Source organism: Triticum aestivum, chromosome 7A, assembly GCF_018294505.1.
Source record: "Triticum aestivum cultivar Chinese Spring chromosome 7A, IWGSC CS RefSeq v2.1, whole genome shotgun sequence".
NCBI classification, from domain to species: domain Eukaryota; kingdom Viridiplantae; phylum Streptophyta; class Magnoliopsida; order Poales; family Poaceae; genus Triticum; species Triticum aestivum.
In genome coordinates, this window is record NC_057812.1 from 460,541,522 (window position 1) to 460,559,359 (window position 17,838).

The following is a 17,838-nucleotide window of genomic DNA, read 5'->3' on the forward strand; positions in this document are numbered from 1 at the left end:
TTTCGAGATAAGGATTTGTCACTCCGATTGTCGGAGAGGTATCTCTGGGCCCACTCGGTAATGCACGTCACTTAAGCCTTGCAAGCATTGCAACTAATGAGTTAGTTGCGGGATAATGTATTACAGAATGAGTAAAGAGACTTGCCGGTAACGATATTGAACTAGGTATTGAGATACCGACGATCGAATCTCGGGCAAGTAACATACCGATGACAAAGGGAACAACGTATGTTGTTATGGGGTTTGACCGATAAAGATCTTCGTAGAATATGTGGGAGCCAATATGAGCATCCAGGTTCCGCTATTGGTTATTGACCGGAGACACGTCTCGGTCATGTCTGCATAGTTCTCGAACCCGTAGGGTCCGCACGCTTAAAGTTTCGATGACAGTTATATTATGAGTTTATATGTTTTGATGTACCGAAGATTGTTCGGAGTCCCGGATGTGATTATGGACATAATGAGGAGTCTCGAAATGGTCGAGACATGAAGATTGATATATTGGACGACTATATTCGGACACCGGAATGGTTCCGGGGGTTATCGGATATATACCGGAGTACCGGGGGGTTACCAGAACCCCCCCGGAGGTTATTGGGCCTCATGGGCCCAATTGGTGGAAGAGGAGAGGTGGCCAAGGGGCAGCCGCGCGCCCCTCCCCCCCCAATCCGAATTGGACAAGGAGGGGGCGGCGCCCCCCCCCCCCCTTCGTTTCCCCCTCTCTCTCCTTCCCTCTCCTCTCCTAATCCAACAAGGAAAAGGGAGGGCGGGAGTACGACTCCTCCTGGCGCGCCCCTCCTGGCCGGCCACCTCTCCCCTCCTTGCTCCTTTATATACGGGGGCAGGGGCACCCTAGAGACACAACAATTGATTTGATCTTTTAGCCGTGTGCGGTGCGCCCCTCCACCATAGTCCACCTCGATAATACTGTAGCGGTGCTTAGGCGAAGCCCTGCGTCGGTAGAACATCATCACCGTCACCACGCCGTCGTGCTGACGAAACTCTCCCTCAACACTTGGCTGGATCGGAGTTCGAGGGACATCATTGGGCTGAACGTGTGCTGAACTCGGAGGTGCCGTGCGTTCGGTACTTGATCGGTCGGATCATGAAGACGTACGACTACAGCAACCACATTGTGCCAACGCTTCCGCTTTCGGTCTACGAGGATACGTGGACAACACTCTCCCCTCTCGTTGCTATGCATCACCATGATCTTGCGTGTGCGTAGGAATTTTTTTGAAATTACTACGTTCCCCAACACCTTCTCCGAGGGCGTGCCCACCCCCTGGGCTCACCCTGGTGCCTCATGGGCCACTGCTCCATCTTCTGGTCATTTCCCAAAGCTTCTGGGGTCTCTTATGTCCAGAAAAAATCTCCAAAAAGTTTTGTGTCATTTGGACTTCGTTTGGTACCGATATTCTGAAAAACAAAAAACAGGCAAAAAAACAGCAATTGGCACTGGGCAAGTTAATAGGTTAGTCCCAAAAAAGGATATATGATTGCTTGTAAATGCATATAAAACATCCAAGATTGATACTTTAATAGCATGGAGCAATAAAAAATTATAGATATGTTGGAAACGTATCATATGATAGTTTGATAGCAGTAGTAACGGTAGCAATTGCAACGGTAACAGTAACAGTAGCAGTTTTTGTAGTGATTGTAACAGCAATAGCATCAGCAAAAGTAACTTAGCAAAGATCAGTATATGAAAAGCGTAGGCATTGGATTAGTGATGGATGTTTGTGTTGGATGATATTCATCATATAACAGTCACAAGCTGGAGCGATACACAATAGCTCCAATTCATGAATGTAATGTAGGCATGTATTCCGTATATAGTCATACTAGCTTATAATAGAACTTGCATGACATATTTTGTTCTCGTGGCAGCAAGGTCCATAGGGATATTAATGAGAACCGCAACAAAGCATTAACACATGGTGAATACATGAACTCCGCGAATTACAGTCATCCTCGGAGAGTATCCCAAACAATTGTCACTATGGGGTCTACGGATCAGAATAATAACAAGTGCATATGACTAGCAGATATGATCAAGAACTCAAATATATTCATGAAAACATAGAGGGTTCATATCTGAGATCATGGCACTCGGACCCTGGTGACAAGCATTAAGCATAGCAAAGTCATAGCAACATCAATCCAAGAACATAGTGGATACTTGGGATCAGTCCCTAACAGATTGACTCGATTACATGATAAATCTCATCCAACCCCATCACCGTCCAGCAAGCCTAAGAAGGAATTACTCACTCCCGGTAGTGAGCATCATGAAATTGGTGATGATGATGGAGACGAATCCCCCTCTCCCGAGCCTCGAACGAACTCCAGATCTGGCCTCCCGATGTAGAACAGGAGGTGGCGGTGGCTCCGTGTCGTAAAACTCGATGGAACTTCTTCTTCTATTTTTTTCTCGGGGAAAAGGAATTTATAGGCTTGAGATAAGGGTCAGTGGAGCCACGTGAGCCCCACAAGACAACTGGGTGCACTTGGGGGTGGTCGCGCCCTGTTGCCTTGTGGGCAACAGGTGGCCCCCCTCTGTTGGGTCTTGACTCTAGTATTTTTTATATTCCATAAAAAATCTCCATAAAGTATCATCCAATTCCCAGAACTTTCTTTTCTGCACAAAAAACAACACCATGGTAGTTTTACTGAAAACATCGTCAGTCCGGGTTAGTTTCATTCAAATCATGCAAAATACAGTCCAAAACAAGAGCAAAAGTGTTTGGAAAAAGGCTAGGCCTTCCCTTCTATTCTGGCATTTCTGCAGTATAGTCCAAAGATATAGCCCAATTCCTTTGATATAGATGGATACTTAGTATAGATCTGATGTAAGTCTTGCGAGTACTCTGGATGAGGACTCACGGTTACGTTGCTACCTCTTTCCCCATCTACCTGATTGCTGCGATCAGATGACGGAGCCCAGGAGCCAGCTGATCTCGCTGAGGGCTACTACTACCCCGTCGGAGCCTACTACTACGTAGAGACCGCCGACGACCCGTAGTAGTTAGGAGACTCCCAGGCAAGAGGCATGCACCTTTTTTTATCCCGATATTGTTGTTTTGCTAGCCTTCTTAAGGTAGACTTGTTTATCTTATGTCTATACTCAGATAATGTTTGTTCCGCTGACTTATGTATTCGAGCCCTCGTGGCCCTGGCTTGTAATATAAAGTTGTATGACTTTAATTTGTGTATAGAGTTGTGTTGTGATATCTTCCCGTGAGTCTTTGATCATGATCCTGTGCATTTGCGTGTATCATTAGTGCATGATTAAGTCGGGGGCGTCACAACATGTCACGGTTCCAACTAAACTAAAAATGTTCTTATGGAGGTTGGCCCGACATTCCCTTCCTACTGAGGATGTGTGAAAACATAGGAATATGGCAACAGGGCATTCATGCATTGTATGCGAGATGAAAGATTTTTGGAGGCACAGCTTGATCGAGTGCGCGATGGCACGCTGTGTTTGGGCATTGGTTGACCTGCTATTGCTTGAACACTTGATTGCTACCACTGAACCATTAGCGAGAAACGGATTGTTCTCGATGATGGAAGTCCTCTCTCATGATGAGCTTACACGGTTGATAGTTACGATATGGGCAATATGGACTGTCAGGAGGAAACTCATTAATGAGGAGATACATCAAAGCCTACTCTCCACACACCTGTTTGTCACAAGGTTTATAGCAGAGCTCGATCAGTTAAAAGAGAACGGCCAACAAGTCACAACTAGAGCTCCTAGGAGAAACAACAGGATCCCACCCCTCATGGGGTTTGTAAAGTTCAATTTCGACGTAGCTGTGCCCGTTGATCATAACAGGGGAACTGCAGCGCGTATTTGCAGGGATAGAGATGGTACATATTTAGGAGCTTCGGTTTTGGTGATTCAGGGAATGTTAGATCCATCCGTACTAGACGCGTTGGCGTGCAAAGAAGCTCTTGGTTTGGTCGAAGATCTAGGATTACATTATCTGCATATAGCATCAGATTGCCAAGAGGTAGTGAAGAGTATTTGAGATGGTGCTGGTGGAGCTTTTGGAGGGATCATACGGGAGATACAACAAAGAAAACTTTCTTTTATTTCATGTAATTATGTGCATGAGTTTCGAGCTACTAACTATGCAGCTCATAAAATAGCTACGCAGGGTACAATTTTTCCATAGGGAAGACATGTTCGGTTTGGTTTACCCCACGGTGATCTTGTAATATCCGATGAACACTGGGACTGAGTAATAAAGCTTGGTTATTTTGACTCGAAAAAATACCTCTAGAAAGTGTCAGCCTGGCCGGGCATGGTCTTCACCTTCACCATCACTTGCGGTCGAGGCTTATGGAAACAATCTTACAAACGTATGTGGCATCTCCTAATTCACTCCTACGCTCTAAAATCCAGGGGTGGGGCCCCTCTCCACCCAACCAGGTGACAACAATCCCGTCTGTAGCCTTGAATCCGTGAAAAACTGTCTGTAGCTGTAGCATGGCTGGTTTTTAAATGTTCTGTTCAATCTGGAACAGAAAATTGTCACTATTTTTACGGTAGCTCAGTCTGACCTGTTGAAACTGGCGCGCTCAAATAATCGGGTTTTGTTGAGCCATATCTTAAAATATGGACGCGTCTAGCCAGCAGCCGGCTACCCACTAGCACTCCGTGGTGGCTGGTTGAAAAAGGTAAGTTTTTGTCTCCCTGACTCATATTAGAAAAAGTAAACAGGTGTGGACATATGTGAAGAGGATAAATAATTGTAAAGTATCCATGTGAACAGATGTGAACGTATTTAATTTGTGTTTTCAGTTTTTAAAAAACCATAACTTTCAAACCGCGCGTCGAAATTAAGATTCGTTTTCACTTTTGGGACCCTCGTGGCGTGCTATTCGAAACTATATCCCACATGGCTATGTTTTGACGGAAAAAAATTTGTGCAATTTTTTCCCTGTTTTGTGCAACTGCCTAGTCGTCGGTGTGCAACTACCTGACAGGGATATGCAACTTTTCTCCTATACCGTAAACATGCAGATTTCAATGATGGTGCAAAACTAACTCCTTCCAATGAGATGTGCAACTTCATCTGTTACCCAGGCCAACTGCATAGTAGTTGATCTGCAACTTTTCCCTGCCCGTAGATGTGCTTCACTATTTGCTGCATCGGCCAACAACCTAATAGTGGATGTGCAACTTCGTATACTGCCACAGCCAACTGTCTAACTGTGATTAGCAACTTTCTCTCGTACCCCATGGATGTGTAGTTTTACTGCTAGCACACGGCCCAAACCACCCCCCTAGTGAGTTTTGCAACTTTAGCACTCTGTTTATATGCAACTTTTTACCATTCAACTGATGTGCAACTTCATATATTGCCCCTGGCCAACTTCTTAGCAGACTATGTGCAACTCTGTTTGTTGGTCCCGCCAATTGAAAATACAGGTCCACAAATAGAGAGTGTAGGGAGTTGCACATTGACTAATAGGCAGTTGGCTTGAACAATAGACTAAATTGCACATATCCCTTGCAGGGGAGGTGGGGGTAGGGTGTGCCAACAGTGAAAAACTACGCATCCACGAGTAGGGAGGAGAGTTGCACAACGACTACTAGTTAGTTGGTTGGGACAGTAGACTAGTTGCACCATATAGCACGAAAGTTGGCATCGAAAAAATTTCGTCGAAACATACCCATGTGGGATCTAATTTCAAAGATCTCGTCACGAGAAATCCAACAATGAAGACGGATCTAAATTCCGACGCATGGTTTGAAAGATATGAGTTTTTAAAATTTTGAAAAACCCAAAATAAGTAGACGTGGATCTATTTTTGGTCACATGTGACAAGTCTGACCGCATTTAATGCTAGTAGTCACATGCACTAGCAGACAATACATGCATGTATGCATGCGAGTGACAGAGCGGCTGCTCGTTCTCTCCAACGAGCGCGCGTGCACTTTTAAGATTTTAGGTTAAAATATTCTCCATTAATGCCGCATATTAGCATGCGCTTATTCGTGGACAAATGCAGTCTGGTGCCACTGGCAGCTTAGAGATACTCCGCAGCCCACGCAAAAGGCCAAAACTCCGCAGCCAGTGGCATAAGTGCGTACACATAAAGATCATGACTCATGAGGTAACTACTTATCAATCATCGCAAAGTTGAATTGGGGTACAAGTGCTCAGACACAGATCACACTAGTTTAGTGAAGAATGGAGACGAGACGTCCAGCGGTTTCCGCCGTGTCCGTGGGGCGGTGGTGCTGATCCTGGCTTGGTCGCCGGCGGCGGCCGTAGCAAGCGGTGGCTGGATGGACGCGCACGCTACCTTCTACGGCGATGAGACCGGAGCTGAGACCATGCGTAAGCAAACTAACTACTCAGATTCGACCCCGCATCATCACGCGAAGTTTTTACCTAATTAACATTCTCCACGGGATGCCTGCATGTGCCATGCAGAGGGTGCGTGTGGGTACGGTAACCTATTCCAGCAGGGGTACGGGCTGGACACTACAGCGCTGAGCGTGGCCCTCTTCAGCGACGGCTGGTCCTGCGGCGGCTGCTACGAGATCCAGTGCCACGGCGACCCGCACTGCAAGCCCGGCGGAGCGCCAGTGACGGTGACGGCAACCAACCTCTGCCCGGCCAACTACTCCAAGCCCTACGAGAACTGGTGCAACCCGCCGCTGAAGCACTTCGATCTCTCCAAGCCCATGTTCCTTCGCCTCGTCACCGACTTCCACGTCGGCATCATCCCCGTGCAGTACCGACGCGTGCCTTGCGCCAAGAAGGGCGGCATCCGGATAGAGATGACGGGCAACCAGTACTGGGTCGGCGTGCTCGTCTTCAACGTCGCCGGTCCCGGCGAAGTCAAGGCGTTGGCCGTGAAAGGGGCCAAGGACGGGCAGTGGCGGAACATGAAGAGGAACTGGGGACAGATCTGGGACGGAGATGTCCAAAATCTCGTCGGGCAGGGGCTCTCGTTCCGTGTGGTCGCAAGCGACGGCCGCTCCGTCGTCCTCGGCGCCGTCGTGCCGGCAAGCTGGACGATCGGCCAGAGCTTCGAGGGCAAAGAGCAATTCTGATAGATCGACCAACGTAGCTTGTAAGTGTAACAATGCTAGGTACAATAATTGCTAGTCATGTATGTGTTTCTGCATCCTTAACATTTGCTACCGTAAGTCATCAAACTATGGTGCTGCGTGAGTGCGTGTTCACTTCTGATTCGGGGTATACATTTGTTGTTGTTTTTTTACATTAATAATTTCAGTTACCCTAAAAAATGCAGTTAAACCATTCTACAGATAATTAATTAGCATATTTGAGTTACTCACTTGATGGTCATTATTAGTAGGGTATTCAGTTACCCATAGTGATCATAGTGGGAGTAACTTAGCAAGTAAACAAATTTGCTTATGTAGCATGTAGTTAATGAGAGGATGACTGTTTAGAGTAACATAATTACTGTAACATAACACAACCCAAAGTAAATTGAGTCTACAATCTAAAAAATTCAATCATCTATGATACTACTTCTATGTCATTTTCAACAGGTAATAACATTGACTATTGTCATATGGATGGCACTACTCTAAGTTACTCCACACTATGACTTAGCCTAACATAAGTGATAACATTACACATATTTAGGAAAAATAGATGATGTGGCAAATAATTAATGAGGAAAGCGAAGCTTGTGGTAACATAATATGTTACCGAAACATCACACATACCAAGACAAAATCAGTCTACAACCTACTCCTTCCGCGAACAAGTGTACTTTAAACTTTTGTCGTAAGTCAAACTGTCAAAGATTTAAAATTTTGATCAACTTTATAGAAAAAGACAACAGCATTTATAGCAATAAATTAGTATGACTAGGTCCGTTTTAAAAAGTACTTTCATAATGTACCGACTTGATGTCATACATGTTACTATGCTTTTCTATAAAGTTGATCAAATTTTAAAACTTTGACTTAAGACAGAAGGTAGAAGTGCTCAAGTGCACTTATTCACGGACGAAGGGAATAATAAATAAAGTGTTGCATGACATTTTTACTACCAGTTATAGAGGTAATAACTTAGACAAGTAACATAATTACTTCTCACTATGACTAGGCAAAGAAAATAAAATTGTGATAATATTATTTTGAGAATAAATGTGAGAGTAATGTCCCGCGAAACAAAGAGGACTGAGTAAGTGCGAATGGTGGCATCATAGTTGATCAATTCTGCCATGAAAACAAAGAGTAGTTGAATTGTTTTTTTTAGGGATTAAAAAAAGAGAGTAGTTGATCACTCCAATGAGCCATTATTTTTTAAGGGAAATGGGCCATCATGTTAGACAAAGAAATACATTTGAGTTAGAGATAAAGAGATACAATAGAATAGAGGCTCCTCCTCTTGGGCGCTTAAGCGCCACTTGGTGAACTAGTGACCAGGACGTCGCCCGCATGGATCTGGGCCAGTAACGCGCGCTGCCTTCCGCTCACTCGCTCCTTTTCTCTTTCTCTCCTATATTTTTTACAGTAGGTACAAAAATCGCCATTTATAGTATAAAATATTCATGACATTTTTAAAAAGTTTTAGAATTTAAAAAATCATGAAATTGAAAAAAAAACTGGTCCACAAAAAACAAAAACAAAAGTCAAAGAATAAACCGGCAGGAAGCTTCAGAAGCTTCCCAATCCCTACCCAGAAAAGCTTGTGGGAGCCTCCCTGAACGGGGAAAGGGAACTTCCCCGCTCCTGCTTTACATGGGGACGTCCTATCTGCCGCTTATTGCGGCAGATTGTCGGGCAAACGCACAGGTGGCCCCGACTGTGCCGACCCACTGACGACTACTGTATCGACTTTAAACTGGCAAAAAAAAAGTCAAGCAATACCACGGATCGAACACGAGAACTCTAGCAAAGAATCTTTGTGTGCTAACCACCATAGACAATGAGAGCTCATTACTTATTACCGCAAGCTTATCAGAACCAATATCGATGTAGGTCCAAACATTTCCTTTTTCTTTTTTTTCATTTCGTGTTTTTGATGAATTTTTTAAGTGAATTTTTTTCTCGAACCTGAAATTTGATCACAAATTAAAAAAAGTTCTTGTTTTCAATTTTTTTGCAAATTTCAAAAAATGCTCATGTTTTCAGAACTAGTTTGTACTTTACAAAAAAGTTCAAAAACTTTAGAAATTCTTCGCTTTTTTGGAAAATGTTCAAGCTTTCAAAATTGTTCATGTTTATAAAAAAATTCCGATTTTTGTGAAATGAATGCTTAATGAAACATGAACACTTTTCACTCAAAATATTTCCTAAACACATGAACATTTTCTAAAAATTAAGAACCTTTTTTGAATCAAAGTACATTTTCTAAACAAGAATATTCTTTGAAAGTCCTACAAAATTACAAAATGCGAACAAATTTTTAAAAGGGAACATTTTTTGAAACTCCAGAACAAATTTCAATAGGGGGAAATCATTTGAAATTTTGCAGACAATAAAATAGGAATTTGTTTTTCGAAACATGAACGTTATTTGAAAACATGATTTTTTTTAACTCCCTGAACATTTTTTGAAACTCCAGAACAAATTTAAAAAACTGAACACTTTTTGAAACTCCTGAGTAAATTATAAAACACGAACATTTTTGGAAAAAATAGCAACTGTTTTGAAACACACGAACATTTTTTGAAATAAACTTAAAATTTAAATTTACAAATTTAAAAGAAGAAAAGGAAAATAAAAAGAAACAGAAAATGGGAGATAAAAGAACGAGGAAAAATAAAAAATAGAAACCGAAAAGAAAAAGAAAAAAAATCGTATTTTTTTCAATTACTGAACAATATTCTTTGAAAACATGAACATATCAAAATTTGAAAATGAGAACATTTCTCAGGAAAATTTGAAATTACTGAACATTTTTAAAGCATGAAATTTTTTTCATTGTGAACAAAATTTGAAAACCATAACATTTATTTAAATTCCGCATAGACTTTTCGAAACACAAACCTTTTTTTTTGAAAATGTGAACACAATTTGAAAACGAGATTTTTTTTATAATTGGGAGCAAATTTTTAAAAATAAGAACATGTTATGAAATACTGAATAAAAGGAAACATAAAAAGAAAAAACGAAAGAGCGAAGAAAAAAAATGAAAACAGAAAAAGAAAAGAAAACTAAAAATTAAAAAGAAAAAGAAACAAAAAGGGAAAAGGGGGAATTGGAAAAACCGATTCAGTACCCTTCTAGAAGGTTCTCAAAACCAGAAAAAACTGGCTGGGAACCATCTTTTTTTTAGTAACAAGCTGGGAACCGGGAGCTCCTAGTTAGCGCTACAAGCGCACAGCTGCTGGCGGTCACCGGAGACACATAGTGGACCGGCCCAGAAAACTGCTAAAAGAGCAAACATGAAAAAATGGTAGTGCCCAAACAACAAAACGGAGAGCCGAGAATCGCAGGCAGGACACCAAGGACAACGGCGCGACATGACAAACACTGTGCTGGCATCCCTTCGTCGTTTACTAGCAGGAAATATTTCTATTTGTCCAAGTACAAGTGATTAAAAAAACGTATATTTCAATAGAAAAACTCCTCCTAGTTCGAACATTAGTTGCTTCTCAAAAAAAAAAACTCAGGTATCAGTTGAACATTGAACCTTTGACCTATCATAGTTGACATCATTGACTTTTCAAAAATTGAAAAAAGTTCACCGTTTTTCAAAAAAAAAATCAGAAATTGGAAAAAAGTACATAAATTTTAAAAATAGAAAGATGGACCGTCTTGGAAAAAGAGTTCATCAATATCTGGAAAAAAAGCACAAATTTTAAAAATGTCAATTTTGAAGAAAAAAGGTTCATCATAATTTGAAAAAAAATCACAGATTTGAAAAGTTCATCGTATTTTTGGAAAAAGCTCATTGATTTTAAAAAAAGTCATTGATTTTGAGAAACGTTCATCGATGTTTAAAAAAGTTAACCATAACATGGAAAAAAGTTCATTGAATTTCGATAAAAGTTCATCCATTTTGAAAAAAGTTCAGGGAATTTGAAAAGAGTTCATCGAACTTGAAAAACTTTCAATGATTTTGAAAAAAGTTCATCAAATTTCAAAAAAGTTCATCAACTTTGGAAAAAGTTCATTGAATTTGAAAATAGTTCAATGATTTTGAAAAGAGTTCATCAAATTTGAAGAGTTCATCAATTTTGAAAAAAACCATCGGTTTTTCTAGAAAACACAAAACACAAAATTGTTTTTGAAAAACACGCATTTAAATGAACAAAAATGAAAAAAACAAGAAAACGAAAACCTGAATAAAACGGCACCGAAAAATGACCAAAGAATTGAAAAACCCCTGTTTGGAAAGCTTCTCGAAGAGGACAATAAAAACATGGAAAGAAGTTTCGAAACTCAAGTCGTTGCATGGCGTAGTGGTACCGGTTGCTTGAGTAGAAGCAGCGGGTCGCGCGTTCGAATTCTCGCTGGCTCACCTTTTTTAATATTGTAAACAGAAAGAGAAAAACGGATACATGCGGGCCGGTGTAACATCCCAAAATTCTAAATTTTGAAATGTTAATTATTTAAATATAATTTATTAAAATTTGCTTGTAGTGCTTATTGTTAGTTAATTTTGACTAGGATTTGGAGCTTTTGGAATTTCAAATTTTTATTAAAGAGAGGGAATAAAATGACTTTCCCAATTATTCATTTTCATCTTATTTTGGGTTGGAGAATATTCAGACTATTTCCAATTTAAATATGAGAGAGGATGACATGACTTCCTCAAGGAGTAATATTGAGCTGGCTCACCTTTTTTAATATTGTAAACAGAAAGAAAAAAACGGATACATGCGGGCCGGTGTAACATCCCAAAATTCTAAATTTTGAAATGTTAATTATTTAAATATAATTTATTAAAATTTGCTTGTAGTGCTTATTGTTAGTTAATTTTGACTAGGATTTGGAGCTTTTGGAATTTCAGCTTTTATTAAAAGAGAGGGAATAAAATGACTTTTCCAATTATTCATTTTCATCTTATTTTGGGTTGGAGAATATTCAGACTATTTCCAATTTAAATATGAGAGAGGATGACATGACTTCCTCAAGGAGTAATATTGAGCTGGCTCACCTTTTTTAATATTGTAAACAGAAAGAAAAAAAACGGATACATGCGGGCCGGTGTAACATCCCAAAATTCTAAATTTTGAAATGTTAATTATTTAAATATAATTTATTAAAAATTGCTTGTAGTGCTTATTGTTAGTTAATTTTGACTAGGATCTGGAGCTTTTGGAATTTCAGCTTTTCTTAAAAGAGAGGGAATAAAATGACTTTCCCAATTATTCAATTTCATCTTATTTTGGGTTGGAGAATATTCAGACTATTTCCAATTTAAATATGAGAGAGGATGACATGACTTCCTCAAGGAGTAATATTGATGAACAATTGAATATTCTCCCATCTGGATTTTGAATATTTAAAACAATTCTAACTCGAAAATAAATTCTTATGAGAGAAGGAAATATGGCTCCTTCAATGTTAAAGAGAGTTGGAAATTCTTGAATATGTTATTTGAATATTTCTTTGAAGTTCAAAAATATTTCGTGGAACATTTTATAAGTGTCAAAGTAAAGTTTACGAAAATATTATATGTATTTTTTATAAATATTTTGGACTAGAAAAATGTTCACTATGTTGTATGTGACTATATTTGTGTTTTTGGATGTCCTGGTATTTTTATAAAATGATTTTGATCATCTTTGGAGCTAACATCCTTTCTGTACCTAAAATAAATAAATAGAAAATCATAAACCTATTCTACTCTAATTCTACCCAGCTACCCCGGTGGCCCAGTTCCTTTCGGCCGCTCATGCACGTGACACAGCGCAGCAGCAGCCCAGCATGTCGAAGGCCAACAGCAGCGACGCCCTAGACTTTTTTCTCTCTTCTTTATATTCTTACTAGTAAACGTGCACGTGCAACGCACGTCTCAATCAAACCATGTCAAATTCATACTCTAGGATGACCCATTCTCTATAAACAAAAGGAGAAGTAAAAACCCATCAATTATCTTTTGACGATAACAAGCAGACCACGGGAATCACAACTGTATAAAAAAATGTCACAAATCAATGGCAACCGACTGGCTGGATAACTTCTCCGCGGAGAATGTAAGGACGTAGCCTATTTACTCTATTGTATAGTAAAAATGAAATCAAATATCCTATGAAGATTTCAGAATGTTTGTTTTCATGATGAAAAGCAAAGGAACACAAACATTGTCCAAGTGGTGTCAATGCAAAGTTGGAACAAAGAAACCCAAAAATTAGCAGTCTTGGGAGAATTGAATTAGTTTTCTTCTTGGATTCAGGCTACTTGTTATCGTCAAAATTTGAAGGATCGACAGTTGCAGTAATACCACCCATTGGGAGTCATAGCAGGCCCCGCCTGCGAGCAGAAAGAGTCGGAATTACTTTGCCCCGTTCTTACTTTATCTCAGCTTCTCATGGAGTGGAATTACAGTTCAGACAGCCAGTATCTATTGTGTATATAGTTGCAGAACATCTAAAAGCTAAAAACAGGTCAATAAAGCATTATATTCATGGTAAGGAAATGGGGAGAGGGAATTCTACAATTTCTCGATGACATGGATGGCATGCAAGCAACCCTTTCTCTACCATATGCTTAGTTCTGACAATATTAAACATGAGTTAAACATGTAGTCGTGCTTACATCTTAGCAGTGCAGAAAGGTTGCCATTATAGAATGGGAAACTATACAATATGGGGAAATTGGGCATGTGCACATCAAGGGCTATAATAATTATTGTTAGGCAAAGCTAAACAGGATTGGAAAAAGAATCCACACAAAATTTAGGATGACCAAAGCCACTCAAAGACCTTTCTAACTAAGATGAATATACACTCAGGACAAGAAAACATACTAAATTAACACTCGATAGATGAGTTTAATGGCTAAAATGAAGGAAATACGTAATGTCATGGCGCTTTTAGTTATTCATGTGCAAATCCAACAGTAAGCATGATCTGACGAAAGACGCAAAGATTCGAAGTTATCAGTTGATACAAAATGTGCTGAAATATATATACAGAAGACGTAAAGATTCAAAGTTATCAAATAAGAATGTAAAGGACCCAGGTTTGTCTCAGGTCATTTACAATCTCAAACGATGAAAGCTTGTTTTCTGCAAGTTCACCAAAGGTTCTAATTTACTACTTTTTACTCAAAGATCTGTTGTCGACTGATCTCAGAATCTTATGGCTGAGATTAACATAATTGTAGAAAGCAACATCAACTTAAATTTTATAGTCTGCATTGGAAACCACCAAACAGTTTCCAGAAAGATGTTTTTTGAAGACCAGAGGGCAGAGGGAGTATATGACTTACATTTGTTTAGGAAATAGGAATAATGCAGGTAAACCTATACAAAAAGCACACATATATGCATCCGTACCAGGTAATCTCTAGCTACTCATGACTTCAAACCAGAGGCAGAGTATACAAGATAGAATTCCCATATACGAATGAACTTCTCATCAAAGCCCAGTTTCAAAACTTGACTGCAAGAAAAAGGAAGTGATAAGAAATTAGAAATTAATACTACCTGAGCAACCAAGTGGAACATATATGTATATAATCGTCACAGCAGTATTCTTCATGTAGTGAGTTTCAAGTGATACTTACTCTTTGTTGGCCATGAGTTAAACATGACAAGTGATACTTATTCTTACCACCACCTGCCCCTGCTTCGCGTTGTTGCTTGTCCGTCGTGGCCGTGCAGCCGCTGCCGCTGTGTGCTACACATGTGTTGCTGTCCGCCGATGTGCCGCTGCTCCCCGCCGCCGTCGCCTCCCCGGCTGACCCCACAAGACACAAGCCATAACCATTCGTATCCTCTGCACCTTGTTATCTCAGTGTTGTAGCTAAAGTGCAATTCACACACATGAAACATCATGCAGTTTATTCACAAATTTTACTTCAAAAAATATTTTAAAATAAAATGGTGCCTCAGCTTATGCGAAAAGTGAAATATCTGGAAATATAACTTCATAGACTCTAGTGTTATAAAAATTACATCCCAATAACTTTTTGAAACACATATCTGCACTGGAAAAATCAGATCCTTCCTTCTAGGAAGGTGATCTTCGTGACCTTCTTCCACCCTGGCTTCACATCAATAGTCGGGATCTCCTCGTCTTTTTACACATAGTCGCCATGAGGAAGTAGTGTTTAGTGTTTATTTTAGCATCTAAAATCAGTTTGTTGTTCTATCAAAGACAAGTAAGCTTGCAAGTGCAATGCATGTCTTGTTAAAAAACAAAAATTTGAATACGCAAAGCACGTCTGAACTACAAACATACTTTTATGATTTTAGATTCAAGTTACTATTAAGCAAACACATAAATTTATACGCATGCTTATGCCAGATTAAATTTTGGCAACCTGACTTGTCCATATATTATGTACACTAAACTGATGGTAAATTCATCTAACCGTAGGCAAATCACAAGAAAGTTGGCATGTTAATCCAGGCCTGGTGTGTTACCTCAAATGAATTAGCTGATCTCTTGCCCACTGTAGTGGCTTGGCGAAACTTCCCGGCTCCTTAAGAAGAAAGTTAGATAGCTTCCTCTTGATTTAAGATTCAGCAATAGACTTCCAGCGGAAAAACATTGTCCAATCTAGTATATAGAACAAACTACTTCTTTCTGAATTGGACTTCCACTTGTTGCTTCATTAGTGCTTTAGTTTTTCGAGCTGCCTTTCCTCCAATCCCAGATAGCAGTAGAGACGCTGATGCCTAAACAAGCTGCATAGTCGATCTAAGAAAACAACACAGGAACAAAAAGTTCATGAATACCAGCTGGAGTTGCAAGAACTGAAGTGACCTGACTCTAAAAAAAGATTTGATGTATTTCCAAATGGAACATGTCAAGAGCAGGACAGGAAGCAGAAAAAAAGATGGCCTGAAACAAATCACGCACGCGCATGCAATTAGCACTTACCAGCAATCACATGATTCTCATTCTTGGACTGAAACACTGCCAGATTCCGCAAACAGATTGCAAGTATCAGCTTCCATGCACCGCTTGCTTACATTCCCTGAAGAATATAAGTAGATGAAATCAAGTGCCATTTATTTGATCAGTCTCTATCATGTTCATGCGATACTGACAAGAAATGCCATGACTGAATCTCAGTGCATAGTATTGTGCAACAGAATTATCTTAGTCCATCATCATGACTTCTATACATCTATACTAATATAATCTCTATATGCTTTCTGCTCTAGGTAACAGTACGTGCATGCGAGAACAGTAGAAAATGGGAGGTGTGAAGTCCATTGTGGCCTGACGGCGGTCCTTCTCACTAGGAATCACACCCTCAAGACCTCAACATTGGGCGCAGGTGGGATACATCGGCGAAGCAAAGACGGTTCTCAGGGAGAGGCCATCAGGTGTCTGGTGTCATCCTTGTTGGTGGTACGGTGATGGCACGAACCACCCACACCCGGACGCGAGCAAGACACCGCCCACGTCAAAATCGGTGACATCAAGGCCAAGATCCTGCGCCTCTCCTCTCGCCTCCACCACCACTCCGCACCTCCAGAGGTACGACAACCTGTAGCGGGATGACGCCGGAACACGTCCACGGGCGAAGGGGCTCAGCTAGGCTGCGGAGGGCGCCGATGGGGGGTGGTGACGGTAGAAAGAGGGGCGGCGCGAGGAGGAGGGGAAGGATGGAGCGGCGGCGCATGGAGGAAGGGAAGCGGTGATGTTTGCTCATGATATATCCATCCTTCTCGATCTGCAGGAGGAACGGCGCGGGGGCGTGAGGTTGTGCGGGAGTAACGGCGCGGGGCGTGAGGTCGTGCGGGCGGGGCTAGAGGTCGGATTTTTTGTTAAAAGAGACCATCCGTCGAACAAAATTGTCAAAAAAGACCCCCTCTGAAATGAAATGACAAAAAAGACCCCCTTGACCGTGGCGGCAGGCCCGGGAAGCAACACGTGGCAGCTGCCGCCACGGCGCGAGGCGGCAGGACCTGCCGCCACGGGACCAGGCGGCATGCTACGCAGAACGGGATTCTCGCGCTCGCGACGGAACGGCAGCGGCAGTGGGCCCTGCCGCCTCGTGGGCTGGCGGCAGCCCTGTTTCCTCGCGCTGCGCTGCCTTTCCTCGTTTCGTACACGCTGATTACTCTAATATCCGCAGTCCGTTCGTTTAATTATTTTGATGTCTGTCCGTTGTTAGAGAGTAGACAAGCACTGAGACAACCAGAGATTCGAGCTCGTGACCGAGCGTCTGCGCATGGTGCAGAGAAGGGTATAAAAAGAAACTGAGTACTGGAGTGTCGGCACAACGGACAAACATCAAAAGAATTAAACGATAGACTGTGTGGAATACTGGAGTAATCAGCGCGTACGAAACAGCGAAAGGCAGCGCAGTGCGAGGGAACAGGGCTGCCGCCAGCCGACGAGGCGGCTGGGCCCAGCTGGCACAGTCCTGCCGCCAGGCCTCACAGTCGCTGCCGTTCCGTCGCGAGCGTGAGAATCACCATTCTGCCCAGCATGCCGCCTGGCCCGGTGGCGGCAGGGCCGGCCGCCTCACGCGTGTCACCTGCCGGGCCTGCTGCCACGGCTGAGGGGGTCTTTTTTGTCACTTCGTCTTGAAGGGGGTCTTTTTTGACAATTTCGTTCTACAGGTGATCTCTTTTGACAAAAATTCTAGAGGTCGTGGGAACGTTTTGTTTTAGCGATTGATGGACTGTACGTAACTGGTTTAATCGTGGCTTGTTGGGTTAAACACAGAAGGATTATGAGCCA

At 41.5% G+C, this 17,838-nt stretch overlaps 1 long non-coding RNA gene and 1 pseudogene across 1 annotated transcript; one reads left to right on the top strand and one right to left on the bottom strand.

The window, feature by feature from the left end:
• Nucleotides 1–6,212: 6,212 nt before the first annotated feature.
• Nucleotides 6,213–9,199, top strand: LOC123151105 (expansin-A22-like; annotated as a pseudogene).
• Nucleotides 9,200–12,243: 3,044 nt separating this feature from the next.
• On the bottom strand, nt 12,244–16,862 carry LOC123147562 (uncharacterized). Its single transcript, XR_006473305.1, has 4 exons — nt 16,021–16,862; nt 15,561–15,837; nt 14,469–14,871; nt 12,244–13,441 (listed from the first exon to the last, which is right to left on the bottom strand). It is a non-coding gene; the product is annotated as an uncharacterized lncRNA (long non-coding RNA).
• Between the last annotated feature and the right edge of the window lie 976 nt (nt 16,863–17,838).